The sequence below is a fragment of the Carassius gibelio genome, chromosome A11 (genome assembly GCF_023724105.1).
Source record: "Carassius gibelio isolate Cgi1373 ecotype wild population from Czech Republic chromosome A11, carGib1.2-hapl.c, whole genome shotgun sequence".
Taxonomy (NCBI): domain Eukaryota; kingdom Metazoa; phylum Chordata; class Actinopteri; order Cypriniformes; family Cyprinidae; genus Carassius; species Carassius gibelio.
Genome location: NC_068381.1, coordinates 5,989,156 through 6,010,159, shown reverse-complemented (window position 1 = coordinate 6,010,159; position 21,004 = coordinate 5,989,156). Strand labels below are relative to the sequence as shown.

General features: G+C 34.9%; 1 long non-coding RNA gene across 3 annotated transcripts in view; it reads right to left on the bottom strand.

The window, feature by feature from the left end:
- The window catches only part of LOC128022153 (uncharacterized), a 36,586-nt gene extending 15,875 nt beyond the window's left edge, over positions 1-20,711 (bottom strand). For all 3 annotated transcript variants that reach the window (XR_008185866.1, XR_008185865.1, XR_008185867.1), the window contains exon 1: positions 20,615-20,711. This is a non-coding gene — a long non-coding RNA (uncharacterized LOC128022153). The remainder of the gene's footprint in view (positions 1-20,614) is intronic.
- Positions 20,712-21,004: the final 293 nt, after the last annotated feature.

Below are 21,004 nucleotides of genomic sequence, written 5' to 3'. Positions count from 1 at the left end.
AACAAGCTGTAAAGACTTAAACGCCTCGCTAAAGTATTTTACTATGACATAAGTCCCTTTGTGCACAAGCCACGGTGAGGTAACCAGATAATTTCATGGCACCTTCGGGATGCAGCTGCTCCTGCCAACCCTGGAATTACAATTCTCTCTTTTTCTTTGTCTAAGGATGTCTCACAGCGACAGATGTTTCTGAGTACAGTCTCAGTATATAATAAAAAGTGCAGAATTATCAAAAGTGAAATTTGAAAAATGTACTTTTGTTCATAAAAATCTCTTGAATATGACAGATTAATGCTGTGAACTTTACATATTTGCTCAAACAATTGACATTCTGCATTAAGTAGCATCTAATTTCACATGGAATTTCTTATAAAATACAGTAAGTTTATAACATGCGTAGTTCAGAAAATCTAGTCTTTGGTGATTTGATAAGAAATGTTTTAGTTCATATTGAAATCTCAGACTTTTGATTGCACGGCTATAGCATCTTGGGAATTCTGAGCACAGTTTGAAACCACATTGAGAACTGAGTAGATATGCGAGTCTATTTTTCTCAGGACAAAATTTAGAAGGAGGAGGCAACAAAAGTCTCCAGTTGCTCTCCATTTAATCTCATTGTCTTTACGAAGCAATAAGGTTGGATTAATTGTTTGTTTAAAAAGTATACAGTGACTTTTACATACATTGAATGTTCTGAGCTGCTTTTTGAGTTAAGAGGACTTTATGCAAATTATAAATACTTATGCAAAATTTGGATGAGAACAATGAGTACTTTTAACAAAATGGACCGACGTCTAAATAGGTAGAGACAAATGCACAGAAATCTGGGTAGTATGACAGAAGACTTTTAGATTACTGTCAGAGGGACATATGGAACAACTTACCACTAGCCTCAGTGGACAAAACCTGTGAGCAAATGCACAGTAAACACTGGAATCTATCCAACACATTTGGAGATAAAATCTATAACAAATCTACAAAATATAGAGCATTTTATTTATGTGACATTTCCAGACTTCTCTGATATTAAATGCGAGCTGCACTGTCACTGACGACTGTATATTTACAGTAGTGCTCAAATTTACTGCCTCTCTCACATTTTTCCATTTGTGGGTCAGCACAACCATTGGGTCTCTCTAGAAGCTCAATTGACCTACGCCTAGCACAAATTGTTCTTAATAAAGCAAAATTGCAGTATTCTTGAAGGAAAAGGTCCTTTAAAGTCTTTACTCTAAAAACACCAATTTAAAGACTGTCGAGTCATATCAAATGCTACACAGATGTATGTTTGTGGTCTTAGAGTAAAAGACAGGAAGTGGAATCCTTGTAAAAAGGGAGGCCAGTTGTACACAAGTCATGAAACTTGAACTCTTGAGGAGGGTCATGGCCGGCCAAAGTTCTACCACACTTGACCCCGCTGAGACTGTAAGACACACTGAACAAACAGCGGGACGACACAGATGTTTATCATTTTCACTCTCTTATACACACACACACACGTATAATCTGATGAAACAGACAACCAATTCAACCCTAAAAAACAGCCAAAAAATGAATCATTATTGGTTATTATAACATTTTTTGAGTTAGATTTGATTGGTTTTTGCCCATGCAACCTTGCCACCACAATACTAGGGTGTAATGGGTGGTTGATAGGGTGTTCAAAGAGTTTTAAGTGTTTGAAATGGTTGCTTATAAGAATATTGTCTTGTGTTTTCAAACCGCATTTGAAAGGACTACACTAATATTGGTTAAGTTTGGCATTAAAAATAAATAAATACATAAATAAATACATTTCTGAAGATTTTATTTTTTAGAGTGTTGCTGTGATTTTAGACTAAGCCCACCCCAAAGTCCCTATTAAAGAGTATGTTACCTTAAAAGTGTAAAATGTTCAGTGTAATTGCAATACTGTAATAATTACTGTTTAAAAAGTATTGCATTACATATTACCAATTACTTTGCAAATCCCATATCGACCATGAGCTGAACAAGGATACACAAAACTGCTGTTTTAAATATTTTAAATAAATAATATTAAATAACATACATTTCTCAAACTAGCTTAAAGGTAGAAGGTTAAATAAAAAATATACACTGAAATGTTCATTTTGAATGTTACATCCACTATTGTTTTATATAGAATTGTTCTATAGTCTAATCTATATAATATCAAGTGCAAATATACATCAGAAGTAACTGTAATTAAATTAAAGAGAAAAATTAAGCGTTATCCCTTACTTTACTGTAAGTGTAGAGTAATTAAATTATAGTAGTTAATAACTTAACGCATTACACCCAGCACTGATATTTTGGTTTCCTTGATATTCAAAGATCAGTTTATGTGATTTTTTTCTCCCTTTTAATCGTCTACCATTTTTTTTTGGTTATTATAACTCTGATCATGTTAAAAGATAAGTAACAGCACATCTCTCTTTTACAAGCCACACAATTTGAGCTATCATTAATGTACTGTATGTTGATTGCTGAAGATTAATGTACTAGCACACATAATGTGGGTGGGCTCTCAAAACCCCTGGAGATTTCTGGATGTGTAAACGTGAATATGACATGGTGAGAACATAAATTTGTACCCAATGCATAAAGAGAGAGAGAAAAGAAAAGAGAGTCAGTCACTGACCCGGTCAGGATATGAACATCAATGAGTAAAAGCCGATCATGTTACGGAGTCTGATTTATGAACAGGCAGCTGCTGTAAAATATGTGACCACAAACAAAGAGTAACTCACACACGGATGCTAAACTGTAACATTACTCACTGCAAACTAATTAGCTGATACATTATCTCTATCTTTACGCTGTAAATCAACGCAGGCTGGTATGTGACTCAAAACACAGGGAAATAGACTCTTCTTTGGTTTTAAAGGGATTTGATCTGTTTCATACACGCATATGGATTGCAATGAATAAAGTACGTCTTGTGCCTTGAGTTCAAATAATCTCATTATTTACCCTGACTCTTTCCTTGAATCTCTACTTCATGCCATCATCTTACCTGTGTGTGAAAAGGTATTTAATAAAATGCACCCAACCACATCACTTCCTGTTGACAAAATAATGTGGGTGGAGGGAAACCTCACAGAAGATGGGTATATGCTGTTACATGGTGAAATTACACAAAAAACAAATAATATTAATACAAATACTGCATGTATATACACACACACACAGACACACTGAAAGATACATGCATGCAAGCTACATAAGGTACACTGATCCACTACATAAGCTAATGTTTTAGAGGGGAATAAACTCAACAAGTAGTTTTTACTGTGATACTTTCTCTTGTTATTATCATTCTATGAATTTCATGTGTACATGCAGATCAAAGTATCTGAAAGCCTTTACAGAGCCACATAAATCTTTCCATCATGTGTATGTGTATCAGACCTCTGGCTTCATTCCAACTGGCTTGAGAACAGCAAGCTTGAACAGTCCTGGCAAAATATCTTTTGTCTGAACAACTAACTAGATTTACTAAGCAGTTTTACAAGAGCTAAATAAAGTCAAAGAAGCACGCCAAGAGATATGTAATGTGTTACAGCCACCTATCATGTCACTATAAAGGCCTTTAAAAAAATGTGCTAAAGACTTTGATGGATCTACACATAAACTCCAGTCTCATGTTCATGAGATCCTTCTAATGACACACATCACACATTCCATGTCCCACACAAACGGCAAAGTGCGAGCAACTGCACTACTTAACATTATAAATACCCCCTTCGGCCCCCAGGGGGGCACTTACTCTCACTTATGCCCGGCTCTGGTTTCACACAAGCCCGCTGAGAGCTCCACAGCTCTGGCTCTATTGTTGCCTCAGATTCACTGATGCCTGCGTCAAACACAGGCCTCAATGGACTTCCTCTTCCATTCGTAATGGCCTTAACTGAAAGCCAGGCTGCCGTTTTGGGTGCTTGGAGCCTAATGTTGACCTCTGGGTAATTTACTGCTGGCGAACGTGTGGATGTTTGCTGCTAACCGCAGACAAGGCCAGAAGGGTTCAGTGGGAATATAAAGCATGCTGCATGACACCAGTGTTGCGAATAAAATGTAATTATATTTTTATTGTATTTTGTATGTTTATTTCCTTATTTTACTTTTTATTTTCTTAGGCATAAACAAGGTAAAAAGTTTTAAAAAATCTGCCATTGCAGTAAGACAAAATACACATTTAAGATATCTTGAATATCTTCAAAATATGAGAAAACAAGTCTTAATACCTTCTCAAGTAAATCTATATTGTTTTGTGTATTGTTTTAAGGGTATTTAGATAATTTGACGGTAAAAACTAAATATAAACTCTTTACAAAGTAATTTAGTAGTTTATGGTAAGATAATGTAGAAGAAATCAAAAGATTAATAGAAAAAATTCATTAAATAAAGGATTAATATTTTCACTATGTGGAAATTATATTAAAAAAGAGCAAATAGATATCTCAAGATACAAATGTCTACAATCTAAAGTTTGCGATTTAAATATAAACAACAACAAAAACAAGTTTCATACATTTTTTGCAAGTCAAAATGATCTGAGCTATAATATCAATAAAAATGTTATAGTCTATATACTGTATGTATATAAACAAATAAGTTTTTCCTTATTTTTCCTAAAAAAAAATTTCCTAACATCCCAGATTGAGCTAATGCTTTACCGAGTCTCTGGAGCAATTAAATATCTATATCAGAGTTCTACCATATTTATGTGCCATTCATTTTTGTTTAAATTATTAAACTGTTAGCTTAGCAATATACCCATATCAAAATCAATGGTGAGTTGATGGCCAGATAGCTCCAAAATGGTCACTCATGAGGTTCCACATTGTCCTTTCACCTTTTTTCATCATGAGACCCTATAGAGCTGATTTTGGAATACCGCTAATTGACGTCTCTTCAAAGAGACCGAGGGACAGCTGAGAATAACTGCTGTTCTTACACCATTATCAGAGTGCAGACACAAACACCTCCCTCTCTTCACATTGTGCTTTAAGTGCTGGGGAGTCTTGGCATCTGCCTTACAGCAATGAAAGACAAATGAGAAAGAGAAACTGCAGATGAAGGACCAACTCAGAGAGGTCAAAGCTGGATAGAGGACTTCTGCAGCACTGGGTTTGATAATGATGCTTCAGTCTCAGTCTGTTCATATGAAAGTAAATTAAAAAGCATATTGTCATATGGCCTTAAAAATACACACACAAATGACCAATTCATATATATCTTTATATTAATTTAATTTAATATATGATCTAATTCAATATTTATATTATTAATATATTATTGTCTAATTATATGATAAAATATGTTTACTATGATACTTATTATTATTAAATATAATTACTTGTTGAATATTGGTTATTTTATCATACTATTGTTTCAAATGTTTTAGGAAACATTTTTACATTTTCTGAAAAAAAAGAACTTTCTGGGGACAACTGACTGTCTTCAGAAACGCATATTAAAGTAGAATTTATACATGCAGCGCTGCTGTAACGAAGGAAACACTGTATCACTGCTGTTCCATAAGCGCCACCTGCTGTCAGAGAGAGAATTTGCATACACTGATTTTGTTTCGTTCAGATGTTTTACTTAGCATAGTTTTACAAAGCTTGAATTTGACAAATAATACTATATACTATTTGAAATTACACAATCCAATTGAAAAAAAAAAAGATAAAACCTGTTCAGTTTAAAGAGCGAGAATGTACCCTTTCCCAATGTAATGAGATTTTAAAATGTCTGGTTACACTTTATTTTAAGGTGTCTTTGTTACACTGCATTTATGTACGGAGTAATATTAATTAACTACATGTACTTACTATAAGGTTAGGGTTAGGATTAGGGTTTGGCTTAGGGTTACTTGCATGTAATTATGCATAATTAATTGTTATTATAATAGTAAGTATATGGACAAGAACACCTTAAAATAAAGCGTTACCAAATTTCTTATAATGAACAATAAACCAGAATATGAGTCATATGAAAAACTAGGTTTCCAACAAGTTCAAAATGGCAACTTCTACATGAATGCTTGATTTAGCCCCTCCAGCAATATGGGCACTGGGCAGGCATTAACAGAGTTGATATTTTCATAACCCGGCATCTGTGAGGTAAGGAGCTATAAGCGACAGAAACATAGAGATACAAGCTCTCGACAGCTGCCTCTAATATGACATCTTTCCTGGACCATGATCTTGTAACAGCAGGACGGTTCCTAAAATAGAGCCAGCAGCCTTCCAACAGCAGCATTCAAAAAGATGAAGAGCGCCAACTAGCGAAGTGCTCATTTGCTAAAATATTACGAAGGCAGTGTGTCCGTAGCTGTAAGAATCAAATGCAGGGACAATGCCTATCCACAGCAGAAACAGCCGCTCATGCCAGTATTCTGCTGGGGCACCGCGGCTCTGCCAGTCTGCCCAGCGGGCAAGGTGCAAACACATTTACCACTCCCCAGGGCAACATTAGCTCTGCTAGAGGGAGACATGTCAAAGCCTGTGGTGACAGTTAACCTTGGCAGAGACAGGGCATTCTGCCAGCCGGCACACAGCAGAGCCGCAGACAGACAAGAGGACTTAATGAGGTCTGTCTCAAAGCCAGCAGGGGAACAGAGTCAGGTGTCTGATGTACTGGAAACACACTGCACTTACTTGACACAGAGCTCCCAAATGCAAAATAATACATGGCATCAAGATAGAATCTACTTTTGAAGTTCATAAAAAATAGGCAAATACATTTATGTATTGTATTTATTCGAAGTTGTAAATACAAAGTTTCCACAAATTACTCAAACATCAATCATACACACATCTCACAGCACAACTGACAGACAATATGAACGCAACAGTTATTGCCCAATTTTTAAGCTGCTTTTTTTTTTTCAATGTTATTTTAGTAGCTATTATTCATATGCCATTATAGTATTTATTAATAATTCAAATTAGCTTTAATTTGGTTGCCAAAGTATTTTTCAGTGTTATTTTTGTATTATTTTTATGCTGTTGTAGTGTTATTTAATATTCTAAAAATGGTTACTTTTATTTTAATTTCAGTTTTTGTCATTTATATTAGCTTTTTACTATTTAGCTATTTTTAATTCAGTTTTAATAAATGTAGTGATTCAAAATTATTTTCAGTTTGTTTTACACGCAGTTCTTCAGCTAATATCTATATTTTTCAGCTTTATTTTAATTAACAATACTTTTAGTTAACAATAATAACACTGGTATTTTACCTATCTGTTTTTTTATCATTTAGCTTCGCAAAAACATTCATCATTAAAGCGTTGATCCAACCCAACCACATGCGAGATAAATCACATCACAACAATTGAATTGACAGAAAATAAAAAAAATCAAAATCAAAGGTACTTAATGTCTGCATACTTGGTCATCCCATGAAGCACTGCAAATGTTGTAGTTGAATTGGAGGCATAACTGTACAATATAAAAATATTAACTTTAGGTCATTGTGCCACTCAGAATGCTTTATGGGAGTGGGTGGTCACTTTTTGCGTCAGATTGCTCCAATTCCAACCAATTCCAATTAAGTGAAAATCTGGTAGTATAATATTACATTTACTTACATTAAACCAAAGAGTTTATGGTATTGTTTTAAAAAAAATTACTTTTCTACACCCTGTATAAGTCAGAATCCTTTTTATGGTGGTTATGAGGTGCTCAAAGTTTGCTAATCAACTTCCAATGAAAGACTTTAGATAATTTTCACATTTGGAAACAGACAAAACTTTAGATTTTCAGATTAACCTCAGCATAAATGATGGAGACTAACAATTTTATAATAATAAACTTTGTTTTAAATAGTGTTTAAAGCAATCTTCTATTAAATTAAAGTTAAAAAAAGAATACAAAGCATAAAAAGCATAAAAAGAAGAATTGAACATAACTAAAATAATATAGTAAAATCAAATAAAAGCTTTTTGGTAACACTTTGTTTTGGTGGTCCAGTTTAGATATTCAACTAAATATACTAAACCCTAACAGTCTACTTATACTCTAGTTTTGAGAGTTGGATAACATGTAGTTGTAAAGCAAGTTAGTAGAATGTTTAAAATGAACTAAAGAAAAGAAAATATCTAGCTTTTCTGAAAAAAAAAAAAAAGTCTGTTGCTGTAATCAAAATTGTAACACCCCTGACTATACACAGTTTGAAAACAGTTAAAAAAATTAAAGCATGCACCATAAAGTATGTACGTGATATACAGGGGCACTGACTGTATAACCCAGTCAGGTCACATTGATTAACTAATTACAAACCAAGTGGTTCTAGCGATCAACACATCAGAGCTTCAAAGCCGCAAGATATTTAATCACATCAATCTGTCCACTTTTAGTCCAGAATTACTTCCTATTGAGTGAAATCTGGATTCTTTAAAAACCTATCACAATCCACACCATATCTACACCACGCTTTAGCAGAAAACCCGATGACAGACATTATATATCAACAGCATGTATTAGCTATTAATAAGGCTTGCTTGCATGCATGTGTGGTTGCCAGGTTTCATTTAGCGCAGTGTTCCGTCCCACTTAATCAGTATGGTAATGATATCATATTCACATCAGTACAATACCCCTATTGAGTGTGTCCAAACAGGCGCTGACGCCGTGCCAAGCTATCCACATCTGTTCTCAGTTTTCACCTGTGGAGGCAAATCTGAGCACAGCCCAGCCCAGCTCAGGCCCCATATATTGAAAATGACTCAAGGCACAAGTGCTGATTTTGGACCAGCTTCCCTGTTTTTGTATTATCTTAATCAGAAAAACACAGGAGGTATATAGGCCTTTTTGTGCATGCTGCTGTAGTGTCATGTGACCTCATAGTGGATTAGAGGGATGATGGTCAGCTTGGGTTTATGGCAACACTCACAGACACTGCTGGGAAAAAGGGTTATGGGACGGATAGAGTCTGTTACTGATGAGGTGAGTGGGTCAAGAGGAAGAAAAAGAGAGAAAATTTATTAAAAAGAAATTGCTGAAAAATATAGGAATAGTCAAAAGTAAAATTCAGAACCTGAAACTTTAAAATCCTAGAAAAAACTATGATATATGTATATATGTGTGTGTCTTTTAAAATAGCTGATAGAAATTAAAACATTATTATGTTATGTTATATTAAAATACATTACATTATACTATTTTATAAATGGATAAAGGAGGCTGAATTAAGAGAAATAGTCAAAAGACAAAATATTAATAGCTAGAACCTAACTACATAAAAGTACTGAGACATAATCTAATCTAATATAATGTAATGTATAATGGATAGTGAAAAGAAATACAGGCAAAAGAAGACTTTTTTTTTTAAAATAATGATAGTTCTCACAGATTTGAGAAGTAATGTAACATAACATAATGATACATACTCATTTACTTTAAAATTTCAGTTTTGTAATGATTATATCATTATTATATTTTCCGTTATCTCAGTAGGTGCTCAATAGTTGAAGTGCTCAAAAACTGAACATGAGAAATCAGATTTCGAACAACAGTAGGTGGAGAGGATTGGGGGTTTAAAAGGAGCATAAAAAAGAAAACAAATACAAGAGTACAGAGAACCCAAGGGATGTCCCGTGTGCATATCTCCAACTAAACCCTGAATGAAACCAGCCTCAGTCGCCACAAATTAATTCGGGACTTTGGGAATAAACCACTGTGGGTCTACAGAAGAAAGATTAACAGCCTGTGTTCTTTAGTCACACAATATTAGTTTTATACTAATATAGAGAACTATTGAAAATGAATGCTGGGTAAGTCTATTAAAAATTCCTCTGTTGTAATAGAGTATGTTTTGGCAGAGGTTTCCATTGACCAGAGCCAATACAGAGAGCTGGCCGCCACACCAACCCAAAAAGAATACAGAAGTCAACAGAGCTAGCCAAGGTGCAGGGCCATAAACATTTACTGCTGGAGCGCACCTCCTTATGATCATCTGATGTCTTAATGCCAGAACAACAGCATTTCTGCCATTATTGGATTCAAGTGTTCTATAAATAAACTATAGTTTATTGTTATTGTTGTTTTTCATTATTGTCAATGCTCCAAGTCAAATCTGCATTAAAGGATCCAAAATCCTTATCATATGTACTTCTAAACGTATCCCACTCATTCAAATAATTAAATAAATAAAAATATTTTAATATATTAGCAGTGCTGGTTAGATTAGGCCTACTTACAAATAGTAGTCCATAACTAATTACAAATTACATAGTAAAAATTGTTACATGAAAAAAATATATTCCATTCTTTGGCATGAAGTTGGCACTGAAATTTAAGAAATGTGAATACACATTGTAAATACCCATCTTTCATGCTCTTCACTAAGTGCTTACACAGATACACATGTGAGCATCTGAATGCAGGCCTCTACCAGTAGATCTGTCTATGAGCAGATATTTTAGGGATAAGATGATAGATGCAGCTTTTAAACGCTCCTGTGTTTATCTGTGTAAGTGCTCAGTGAAGAGCGTGATATTTACAACATGCTTTTGAAGCGATGATCATTGTAGCCAATCACAGACTTAATCTGTTGAGCAAGTGAACACAATGCCAAATCACAGGTGTTTAAAGGGGTCATATGGTGCTTTTTAAAAGATCATTGTTTTGTGTATTTGGAGTAAAAGAATATGCTGAAATGGTTTAATGTGAAAAAAACATTAATTTTCAAATGCTGTTCATTATTGTTTTCACTTTGTTTTCTACAAAGTCCCTCCTCATGACAAGCACAGTCTGCCCTTATTGGCCAACTGACCCAGTGCATTGTGATTGGCCGAACACCACAAGCATTAGTTGGAAATGTAACGCCCCATTTCATCTTTCGTAATAGATGTAAAGACAGTTAATAATGTCCTTAGTTTTACCATCAGTTCAAGCCTGAAAGTCAGGATGTCCTCCTCTCCTAGGTTCAAGAAACTGTCGTCCATAAAATGTGTTGCTGTTCTGTTGTAAGTAATCTTAAAGATTCTTAAATGCAACTACTTTCAGAATAAACAGCCAAATAAAGTGCTTTTGTTTTCTCCTTGATACACACACATCGTCCTGACATGACTGCTTCAACACTAACTTTCTCAAGTTACTGGTTACTGAAACCCCGGCTTCTTTCTTTGCGTGAACATTTGGGTGGCATTACGCAAATATTTCCACATAGTGACGTAGACATGTGGGGGTGTGTCAGAATGAGCTGTTTTGGGGGGCATGGCAGAATCTGATAATGACTATCATTTTGGATTTGAAACTTTAGTCTTTGCAACTTTACAGTTATTCTTTATGCACCAAGAGTTTGTTACACTCCAAAGAGAAAGGAACAATTGAAATCACATGATATGACCCCTTTAAGAATCTGCTCAACAGTGCTCAAAATGCTTGTATAGTTACATTTTTCAAATTTCACTACAGATTTGGTACCGATGTCAGAACTTTTGACAACCCTAGTGTGAATAATATGTAATAAAGTAATTCATTATATAATTCATAGTAATATAATCTAATTACAAGCACTTTATTTTTAGAATCTGATTATATGTTCTAGATTACATGTAATCAGTTACTACCCAGCACTGTACATTAGATATTATATCATTTAAAGTGTATGTTGTCAACACACATTCATATCCACTTAAGAAAAAGAAAGCAGCACTTCTTGTGCGACCAATTTTAAAAGCTATTAAATCCACTACGATTTCTGAAATAACAAAGGGTCGAAAACTGTAATGCCTAGGTCAGAATGCAGGCGTTCCCAAATGTTTGGCAAAGACTATAAAGGAAAGTGCATTCCTCTTTCAGCATTTATTCATACAAAGTAAAAAATAAAAAAAACATTCCATGACAACTGCAAATAATGCAAATAATGATGCTATTATTTCTTGTTTCATGCAACACTCCACAAAGTATGTTTTGGAAAATGAAAACACTTTCCCTTCACCTTAAAGGAAGTTAAAAAAAAATTAACTGCCACTTGAGGTGTGGTTGAGAAGAATTGTATCAGGAAAATGTATTAGCAATGTTTCAAGGGAAATAAATAGAAAGGAATGTCTATAACTAACAAGAACAAGAGTTTCCCCTCAGGCAACTTCCTGTCTGAAGCACTGCTCAAAAGCATCGGATATGAGAATGTGTTTATTAATCCTTGCCTTTATACAAAATGTCAAATAAAAGATAAATGATGCAAACACACAGTATCCCCCGCATAAATGTGGTTTCTATGGTGTTATACAAATATTGTCATATAAAATCAACACTGAACAGTACTGTTTGATAATATTTCTACTATTTGATCAGATTGACTGCAGAATTTATTTGCATTGGATTCACAAATCACATACTTTCTGACAGATATAATTCTGGATGTAAACTATATATACATTGTTTCCAACATATCGGCAATACGTCATTTTAATAAAGTCTGACAGCTCTCAAGTTAATCAAAAATATTCACTGATTAGATGTATTTTGAGTCTAAAGCTTAAACAAGAAAAAAACTCAGAGAATCTAAGGACAAGGTTTTCCCGCTTAGATTTACCGATATCCACATTTTCATTTGAAGAACTACCCAACCAGAAAAGGCCAAGGTCTATGTGCTAGGAACTCTAGACTTAGACAAATGACAGCTTGTGGAGTCCAACTGTGATAAAACCAGAAGAGGGGACGCTGCGTGAAAAACCAGAATAGACTCTATCCTGTCCAGATTACTACGACAGGCCATCCATCAGGGCTAAGAGACTGGTCTGAATGCACAGCCACTTCAGGAATGCAGCTGCTGAAGAGCCAGTTAGTGTGGAGACAGGGGGACTGGGGTGAGGGGTCGACAGGGGGCATGAGAGGTGAAGAGGGGGGACAGGACACGAACAATGAGGGGAAAAGGAGGTCTTAAGAGTGAAGGACAAGGACGAGGAGACACAATGAAGAAGAGGAGGGATATTTGGACCACCGACGATTTGGCTATCATTGTGACATTCCACAGTGTCACCCACAAGGGTGAGTGGAGGTCTCGGGTCTGGCAAATTTTCATCAGTTTTCTGTCAATGCCTGTGTTAGCATTCTTTGAATATTTTCTACAAAAGGGACGTTATTTCTATTCAGTCAGAGATGTCACATTATCATAAAAAGTAAAAGTATACAATCAATAAGTCAAAAAATAAGAGACCATGGGACTTAAAGTTGGACACAAGGGCATTATGTAAGAGATTTCAGTTCAAACTTTGACTTCCTATATGTAAAGACCAATGATATAATCAAATATTAAAGATTTAGGATGACTAAAAGTAATGTTTCAGGATCTGGCATTGAAAATCATCTTTTTTACCAAAAAGGATTTCTGGGTTAAACCATACTGAAGAATATTTTGTAAATTGTGAGAAAATTTGAATATTTTGAGAATTCTAATCCAAGCATCAGAATGAACAAGAACAGGGTTTGTAGAAGTATAAGCAGACTGAGAACATATTTAAATGTGGTTAAAAGGAATAATAGAATTGCTTTGAGACAGTGTTGCAGTTTCTGTGAACTGACATGCACACTACAAATACAAATCTCACTTTTACTGTCTTTACATTGGGATGCCCACAACTGCATTTATCTGGATGTGTCAATCATCACAATCTCATATAAATATCAAAGCTGTATCTAATGGAAAGTTTCAGGGAAATATGTACATGTCTCTTGAACTATTTTAACAAAACACAAACACTTTCTGCAGCTTTAATTGCTTTATGTTTTTCTTTGAACATGAGTTTTATTTTCCATTTATGGTCAAATTCTTTGTTAATTATATAGCTAACAAGGAGATCTTTCATCGAGGACTCTTTGACAGAAATTACACCACAAAAGTGTAATTATGAAAAAGCTCAACTTTTGTCAGAGAGAATTGGCTAGTTAACCAGCACTATTGATGTGCTGAAACTAATGAATGGTTCATTAAACACCTCTCAGAATTTGACATGGAAACCACAAATATTAAAACAGAAACAAAAAGTGCATCATGCATTACTAACTCTGATAATGATGAACATGGCCATATGCATTCGTTTACACATATGCATTTCCCTCCCTCTAATTCTCTTCTCTGTCAAAACAGTGTGCCATGTTGATTAGTAAATGTTGAACAGCAGTCAGGTGGCTGCAGTACAGGGTAAATGTATATTTTCTTTCTTCACTGTGGTCTTGAGAACTAGGGAGGTTGCGGTGACTGCTACATCTGTTACCAATCCAGATAATTAACCATTATTTCAATTTGCAAAGAGCGCTTTTATGGTACACGGCTGAAGAAAAGCAGCAGAACCGAAAACAGTGCAGAAGTATTTACTAAAAAAGCAGAAAGCTGTGCTGGGTAATGTTTGATCAACAGAGCGCAGCACTTTTGAGGGAAAGGTTGCCAACTGTAACAACAGCCGAACGAGCGCGCAATCACCATTTAATTGTTTAACAGGTGCTAAACAAACAATTTGTGTTTCAGCATTCATAATTATGGCAGAACATGTATTGAACATCATACAGAAGTTATCTTAATATAGATAATGAGTTTTCAAGTATTTATTAATTAGGATTTTGTTGATTATTTTGAAAATAAGCTCAGACGCTGATGATAAAGTTTATTTGATATTCCTCTTATACAAATATATGGTATAGATTTCTGAATCGCTAAAGTAGCCTAGCTTGGTATTTGCCACCAGTTTTGTTTAAAAAAAGAAATGACAGGCAATGACAGTTATCATTTGAGAATGTTAACATATTTTACCCGAAAGAAAGAAAGTTAAGCAATTATATGTTGCATGAAGAAAATGTCAATAAATAAAATGAATTTTAAAATACAATTCTCTCACTCCCTTACTTGTTATTGGCAAAAAGCAATAATTAAAATAATATTAAAAACAAATGAAAATTAAAATGACACACACACACACACACACACACACACACATATATATATATATATATATATATATATATATATATATATATATATATATGGCCACTTTAATAGGTACACCTTGCTAGTAGCAGTTTGGAACCCCTTTTCCCTTCAGAACTGCCTTCTTTGTGGCATAAATTTAACAGGGTGTTGGAAACATTCCTGAGAGATTTTGGTCCATAGCAGTTGCTGCAGATTTGTCGGCTGCACATCCATGATTTGAATCTCCTGCTCCACCAAAAAGCTGCTCTATTGGATTGAGATCTGGTGACTGTTTGAGTAAAGTGAACTCATTGTCATGTTCAAGAAACCAGTCTGAGATGATTTGAGCTCGGTGTGTTCTTCTGCTGCTGTAGCCCATCTGTTTCAGGGTTCTGCGTTTTGTGAGTTCAAAGATGCTCTTCAACATACCTTGGTTGTAATGAGTGGTTATTTGAGTTACTGTTACCTTTCTATCATCTCTAACCAGTCTACCCATTCTCCTCTGACCTCTGAAATCAACAAGGTATTTCCGTCCACACAACTGCTGCTCACTGGATATTTTCTCTTTTTCAGACCATTCTCTGTAAACCCTTGAGATGGTTGTGCATGAAAATCCTAGTAGATCAGTGGTTTTTGAAATACTCACTTGGAGTTCTTAATTGTTATAAATAAACAAGGTCAGTGCAAAATAAGTCATAAACCAGACTATTGTTTATTTATTGAACAGTAAAGAATTATGGTAAAATGAGACCTGAAAATTGTTTAATCTTTGAAGGCTACTGACATCTTGTCAAATTTATTTCTGTTTCACCTTTAAGAAAGGCAGTTATTGTCATTTTGTTGCAACCTTAACAAAATAAAGAACTTCAAATTCTTTGGATGCTTCCAACACCTGATAAATCAACAAAATATAGTCTCAATGACTTCAGAGGCTGAAGAGAAAACTGGAGAAGAAAGGGAAAAATAGGAGAAATATGATAGAAATGCAACCATAATTCAACATTAATCAGTCCTGCTAATGGCTTTGCTGCTAAATGGATAACTGATTTTGTCACTGACAAACTCAAAACAGACAAAGGTGTAACAACCCCCCCCCCATCCCCCCAGTCTTCACAATTCACTTACTGAAGAGGTAACACAGAAGTTCAAACCCCCTAACCTTATGCTTTGTTATGATTTCAAATAATGTAGGCATCCTGTTCAAATAATAACAACTGCTCACCCTACATCTTCAGCATATAAAAAAATACATAAATCCAACAAGGCCTTGGAAACTGAACTATAAGAGAATCTGCACTCACTGCTGCTTTCCTGATACATACTCAATCTATATGTAAATATAAGGTACATTAAAAATATCAGGAAGGAATGAAAATGTATTTCCTTTTCCCATTTTGATCAGTGCCCCCAGAGCCAAACCCATGACTTTTAATGAAAAGTGTTGAGAAGATAGAAAGAGTGAAGCAGTGATAGAAAGGCATGAATGCACACGCTACAGAATGAACAGAACTGGCTACAAGTCGCTAAAAGACATTGAAAAAGTTATCGGTTCTAAACCTAAATTAGGTTGTTGAATGTGAAAGGCTCAGCAGCTTTCCTACAAAACTTGGAACAAAAATGTTTACTATTTGGTGAACACTGTCCGCTTTCAAGGGTAAGAAATGGTTAAGTAAATATCTATATCACACATGCACGCAAGCACACAGACAACAAAATGCGATAAATGTTTAGCTTAGAAAATCTGGGGATTTTATATCAGCAGCAACCTATCTAAAGTCCTTCAATACATTTCATGCACATGACTTGCAAACAAGTCCAAAATCTATAGCAAAAGCTGCAGAATCTGAATAAAATTATGAATTTAGGTACAAATATTGTGCATATATTTATCTATTTTCTTAGTTCTCACATTCATACCATGAGTCATTACCAAAGGCAAGTTTTCCCGTTGCCTTTGCTTCACTTTGCTTCAAACCAGATGTTTCTTAATGGCATTCACAGCAGCAAGATGAACACTGACATGCTATCGAGTCCCAAATCAACTCTTTCCTCCAGACCTAACAAGTTATTTACTGATGGCTGTTTGGGATGAAAATCAAAGCCTGTAATCCTATTGTCACAATGCAGCAACTTATTTTCCTTCTTTTTGAATCACCAATGAGCAGATTTGGTATTCATACATAAATGAGTGTGTAATAAGGCTTCTAATGAGGTGTTGCCTGATCTCGAATTGCCCATGTCTTGGTGCCTAATGTCCCAAAAGTTGCATGCTTGAATTGAGAGGCAACTGATGAACTACAATCATCGTGCTATTAAAATCTGTAAGAAACGGAAGTTGTAACCAACTTTGCTATTGCACTATGACATATTTTCAAGTTAAAAGGCTTGTCAAACAAACACACACAAAAAAGGTAGGAATTGATTTTGTGACCATTTTACAGAAAGAGCATGCTATGATATTTTGATACAAGATTAACTATTCAAACAAATGCATGAATGAATAATTCACAATAAGACCAGACATACACTGAGAAAATAAATAAGGTTTATTCAGATTTCATGCCAACTTTAAAAGATTACAAGGCTAAAGAATATTTCTGTTATGGAACATAGTTCCAAATGTCAGCAAAGTGTTGGAAAAGAGCACATGACTCTCTCTCAGCTCCCGTCGGATGAACGTATCACAGCTCCATTTGGAGTGCTCTGAAGAGGAACATCGTGTCCGTGATAACAGGCGACGAGAGATATGGGGGCTTTTCTCCCTAAGCAGATAAATGAGAGGATGAGAGACAATTTGCAGGGACTCTGAGCACTTCAAGTTCTGGCAGCAGAGGTGAGAGCTTTCAGCTCTGCCGCGCCACTCAAGCAAAGAGTGAGAAATCACAGCGCCGAATAAAAGGGTGTGATTCATTCGCTCATTACGTTGTCTGGAGGTTAAAGTGAAATCATTTTTTTCACAGAGGGATGAGCATGCACCAAGTTGCAAAGATAAAATCACACTCAGTTTAATGCACAAAGTTTGACGTGGTGCCGTTATAAACTGCAGCCCATTTAATTTAGAAAGTGAAAAACCAAAACGACACCCATTTGAAACTAATAAATGAAACAACTTAATGAATAGTGGTTTTCACAGTGGTTCTTGTCCATGAAACGGCCTGTGTGCCGTAAGGTATTCTGATATTCTGGTCCCTATATAAGGCTTTCTGTGTAATTCTGTGCTCCAGCACTTAAACTTGACCAAACTCTCAGGTAAGACTTAGGAAAAGACCTGCAGCACAGGCCAGGTTCTCTCTCTATAGTTCCCTTCCAGGGAAAATGCTCCATAATCTGACAACCTGACCGGATAGCACTGTCTTATTATTCCAGGCCATGGCAAGGTTACAAGCCTGGGGCGTGAGAGCACCTCTCCCATTTATTCCTATCACAGTCATCTTCCTGTCAGAAAGCTGCCAGTCTTCCTGCAGAGCCCTGCTCTAGTGCTGATAAACTCCACTTAAATGTTTAGGTGTGTGTGTGTGTGTGTGTGTGTGTGTGTATGTCTTGCTTGTTGTACATGAGTCAGAACTTTCTATAAAAATAATCACTGATATTTTAGTGATTGTGAGGCTGACTGCACAGCCAATCAGAGATTAATATCAGCCAATATAAATATCAGTCAATCTGTGTTTGTACTATGTGGAACAGTTTAGCACAAGATCACAAATTAATTAAACAGCTATCTTCAAAAAGCAATAATCACATGCATACTACATGGTATACAGTGACTCATTACACGTTTAATTCAGCAAGTGGTGTGTAGTTATCATATCAGAAATAAAAAGATTTACTTTATATTCCTTTACAATTATGTGTAAAACTGTGTTAACTTTTGGAAGATATTTAAACTAGACCAGAAAATAAAATTAAATAAATAATTTAGACTACCAACATAAATTAAAATGAAAAGTACTATGATAAAAAAATATATATATATATATATAATAATAATAATAATAATAATAATAATAATAATAATAATAATAATAATAATAATAATAAAATGATAAAACTGTAAAAAGATATTAAAACAAAATAAAATAAAAACACTGTTAAAATGTTACATATATTATAACGCTATATTATATTTTTATATATTATTTAAAAACTATAAAGTGGAAAACCAAGCTAAGTGAATTGCATTTTGGGATTCAGTACCCTGGGCAGTGTGCTTGGTTATATATTTCAAATTTCTCTAAATGTAGTGTGATATCCTGTAATTAGATTAAAACTGTACAGTATATTGCAGAAATAGTTATTATATCAAATTGCATTTCAATAGTGACTGAATAAACAAAAGTCTACTGCAGCAAATCTGGCATGAATTCAGTGAATTCAAAATCAACTCAAGCTCAAAATGTTTTGCTGAAAATAGACGGCTGTCAATGAAAAGAATAGAAGTTGATAACAACCACTGATTCATAACAACATCCGCGCATCTGTTTCTGAATAAAGGCCAAACACATGACCCTACATAAACTCAAACAGGACTGAACCTGTAATCATTCCACTACAACACACACACACACACTTCATCAACAAACACCTGGACCCATCCACAACTTAACTACCTCACCACCTCAACAGAAACCCCACCAGCTGTTCATTAGTACTCAACTAAATGGGATTAATTAGTGTGGGTTTTATTTTAATGTTCCTTGTTGCTCTCCGTGGGTTGGTAAAAGTCCAGATGTGTGCAAAAACATGCTTGTCTCTAGAGGAGGTCTGCTTTACCTGTTTTAGGCAAAGACGGGTTACCCCTGTTCACCACAGAGGTCAAAGCAATAAACAGCTGTCATATTAACATAAAGGAAGCCTACATCAGCCATGATTTGCTAGCAAAACATATAGTGTAAATCTCCCAAGATGTTTCTTCACCAAATAGCAATTATTGTCTAAATCTAGAACTTCATTTTAAAGAACCTCAGGGGTTTGTGATGTGAAACCTGAAGCAGAGAAGGTGTTTGTATTTGACATTTATGCGTTTTGATATGAAGAGATAGAATATCTTGTTTGGTGTGAGGAGACCACAGCGCTGCAGCCAGGTACTTAAGAAACACGCTAATGCCTCCGGACCAAAAACAACCTCTCAAAACCTCTTCTTGGTTTATAAGACTTACAGTGATGCATGAATTTCAAATGTTTCTTCAAATGTTTTATTGTGTTGAATGAAGCACAGGAATTGATTTGGCAGTGGTCATGAAAGACCTTTGTTTTATATTCCTAAAGTCTGGCGTGATACTGTGATGGGGTTTTAAGTAAGACCAGCTGTAGTTTTGAGCTACAAATGTCAATGTGATACGTGAATATTACATTTCCAGCTCATTGCTTACACTGATGGCCTGTCTGTGATCGGTTCAGAGCAAGGGGCCAAACTACTGATGCCATCACCACACCAATAAAATGGCACCTGTAACCATGTCTTGAACATACGACAGGAAATTTAAGGGGATAAAACACTGAACAAGAACATTAAAAGTACAAGAACAAAATATTTTATGTAAAGTATCAGTGTATTAAATTGCAAGCAATGGATCACGTGACTGGATCAGTCTACATTCTCAATTATTTATACATTTATTCAGTTTCAGTGTTCATCTTTGGATGTAACTGTTGATCGTAAAAGGGTCGTCAAATGTAAAATTGTTTAGGTTACCTTTCTTATCTTGCACTCTTTCACTGTTAAAAACTGCAGCGTCGTGTCATGTTAGTCGGTATCTTTGAACTGCAGTGCAAAGCCCGCCTTCTTCGATTTGATTGGCTGAGACGGACCATCCTAAAAACGTATCAACTTTTATTGGCAAAATATTTTATTAGTGCCCAAATTAAATTATTTTCTTTGTGACCTCAACTACTTCATTATGACGCTTAAAAGAATTAACAACCAAAAAAGTATTACATTTGTGAAACATGACAATATGTTGACTGTTACTTAATTTGATTCACTACCTCTCTACTTTGTTTCTTATTTTACGGTATTTTCATATTTATTTAATATAAATTATAAATAAATATATACATTAAATATAAATAGAAATCTATATTC